The sequence below is a fragment of the Heterocephalus glaber genome, unplaced genomic scaffold, assembly GCF_053883595.1.
Source record: "Heterocephalus glaber isolate CG9 unplaced genomic scaffold, H.glaber_assembly_v1.0 deba00001569, whole genome shotgun sequence".
In the NCBI taxonomy this organism is placed as follows: Eukaryota; Metazoa; Chordata; class Mammalia; order Rodentia; family Bathyergidae; genus Heterocephalus; species Heterocephalus glaber.
Genome location: NW_028258354.1, coordinates 12,533,878 through 12,536,713, shown reverse-complemented (window position 1 = coordinate 12,536,713; position 2,836 = coordinate 12,533,878). Strand labels below are relative to the sequence as shown.

The following is a 2,836-nucleotide window of genomic DNA, read 5'->3' as shown; positions in this document are numbered from 1 at the left end:
GTATTAGAAAACGGAAAGGGGGGCGGGCCGTGTCCGGGTGGGTGCAGGCAGGCGGGACACCTCCTTTTCCTCCTCCTCTTCTTCCTCCTCCAAGCCTTCCTCCTGCCCCTGCCCCACCCCGGACCCGGGCTGCGGACATGGAACTGGGCGTGGCAGCTGTGCTCGGGCTCCCTGAGGACAAGGAAGATTCACAAATTGTGAGGGTGAAAGTTATAGCTGGAATAGGCCTTGCCAAGAAAGGTATCTTGGGATCTAGTGATCCTTACGTGAGGGTGACCCTATAAGACCAATGAATGGAGTCTTTTAACAAGTGTGCAAACAAAAACCATTAAAAAGTCTTTGAATCCAAAGTGGAATGAAGAAATGCTATTCAGAGTCCACCCTCAGCATCACCGGCTCCTTTTTGAAGTGTTTGACGAGAATCGTTTGACAAGAGATGATTTCCTAGATCAAGTGGATGTTCTTCTTCATCCACTACCGACAGAGAACTCAAGAATGGAGAGACCATGTACATTTACGGGTGTTGTTCTTCACCTAAGAAGTCACAAATCAAGAGTGAAAGGTTGAGATTAAAAATGACTTATTTACCAAAAAGCAGTGGCTCAGAGGTGATAATGCAGAGCAGGCTGAGGAATTAGAGCCTGGCTGGGTTGTTTTGGACCAACCGGATGCTGCTTCCCACTTGCAGCAACAGCAGGAACCGTCTCCCCTCCCTTCGGGGTGGGAGGGGAGTCAGGACATCCTCGGGAGGACCTACTACGTGAACCATGGATCCTGGAGGACACAGTGGAAAAGACCAACCCCCCAGGACGACCTCACAGACGCTGACAGCAGTGACATTCAGCTCCAAGCGCAACGAGCCTTTACCACCAGGTGGCAGATATCCCAGGAGATGGAAAGCAGTGGCATCCGGGAGTCCTCTGAGAACTGGGAGATCATAAGAGAGGAGGAAGCCGCTGTTTCTAGCAGTCAGGCATTCCCTCCACCTCCCCCTTCAGGCCCCTTGGATGTCCAGCCTTACCCTGCAGAAGAATTGAAAACCAGGCTCACTGTTCTGTGGCCCCCTGAGAGTGATACATCCTTGCGGCAGACCCAGCCAGCCAGAGTCCAGCAGGGACTCCTTCCCCAAGGCTGGGAGTCCGGCACGCGCAGAACAGGAGGCCTTTCTATATCGACCACTACACCAAAACCACCACCTGGGAAGACACAAGATTGAAAATTCCAGCTCATCTCTGAGGAAAGGCACCCCTCAAGTCTTCCAGCGATCTGGGGCCCTTGCCTCCAGGATGGGAAGAGAGAACTCACACCGATGGAAGAATCTTCTACATAAATCACAATATAAAAAGAACACAATGGGAAAATCCTCAGCTGCAGAATGTGGCAATAACTGGACCAGCAATGCCCTACTCTAGGGATTACAAAAGAAAGTATGAGTTCTTCCAAAGGAAGTTAAAGAAGCAGAACGACATTCCAAACAAATTTGAAATGAAACTTCGCCAAGCAACTGTGTTGGAGGACTCTTACCTGAGGACCATGGGCGTGAAAAAAGCCAACTGCCTCAAGGCCTGGCTCTGCATTGATTTTGACAGGGAGAAAAGGTTGGATTACGGAGGGGTTGCCAGGGAGTGGCTCTTCTTGCTCTCCAAGGAGTTGTTTAACTGTTATTATGGGTTGTTTGAATATTCTGCTACGGATAATTACACCCTACAGATAAACACCAACTCCAGGTTATGTAATGAAGACCACCTCTCCTACTTCAAGTTTATTGGCCAGGTAGCAGGGATGGCAGTTTATCATGGCAAACTGTTGGATGGTTTTTTTGATTCGCCTGTTTTATAAGATGATACTACACAAGCCAATAATGCTCCATGACATGGAGTCTGTGGATAGTGAGTATTATAATTCATTGAGATGAATTCTTGAAAATGACCCAACAGAATTGAACCTCAGGTTTATCATAGATGAAGAACTTTTTGGACAGACACACCAACATGAGCTGAAAAACGGTGGCTCAGAAATCATTGTCACCAATAAGAACAAAAAGGGACATATTTACCTTGTAATACAATGGAAATTTGTCAACAGAATCCAGAAGCAAATGGCTGCTTTTAAAGAGGGATTTTTAGGACTAGTACCATAGGATCTCATCAACATTTTTTTTTCATCAAAATTTTTGATAAAAATGAACTGGAGCTTCTTGTGTGTGGCTTGGGAGATGTGGATGCGAACAACTGGAGAGAGCACACAAAGTGCAAGAACTGCTACAGCACAAGCCACTGAGTCATCCAGTGGTTCTGGAAGGCTGTTTTAATGATGGAGTCAGAAAAAAGAATACGGTTACTTCAGTTTGTCACCTGTACTTCCCGGATGCCTATGAATGGATTCGCTGAACTGTATGGCTCCAGTGGACCACCGTCCTTCACGGTATAAAAGTGGGTAGACCTGGAGAAGCGACCCAGGGCTCACATCTGCTTCAATCACTTGGACTTGCTGCCCTATGAGTCATTTGAAAAATTATGGGGTAAACTTCAGATGGCGATCGGAAACACTTAGGGTTTTGACAGGGTCTATTAGATTACAAATAATCTATGATATTTTTGCTGCCACAGTTTTATAAACAAAATTGTGACTTAAAAATTTCCAGGGAACTATTAAAACTCAGCCACTTATTCTTTCCAGATATTGGAGAAAATCGTTAAAATGTTAGAAGAAATAATATGACAATTTTACTGTTATTTCAGTCACTTTTAAGTAATGTGCATTTGTACAGTTATTGCATCCTGTCTATAGAGTTCATGCTATAGACATGAGTCCAGGTGTCTGAAGCAGTGAGTTT

At 45.7% G+C, this 2,836-nt stretch overlaps 1 pseudogene; it reads left to right on the top strand.

Moving 5' to 3' along the window:
* The first annotated feature begins 327 nt into the window (after positions 1-327).
* Positions 328-2,574, top strand: LOC101707781 (E3 ubiquitin-protein ligase NEDD4 pseudogene; annotated as a pseudogene).
* Positions 2,575-2,836: the final 262 nt, after the last annotated feature.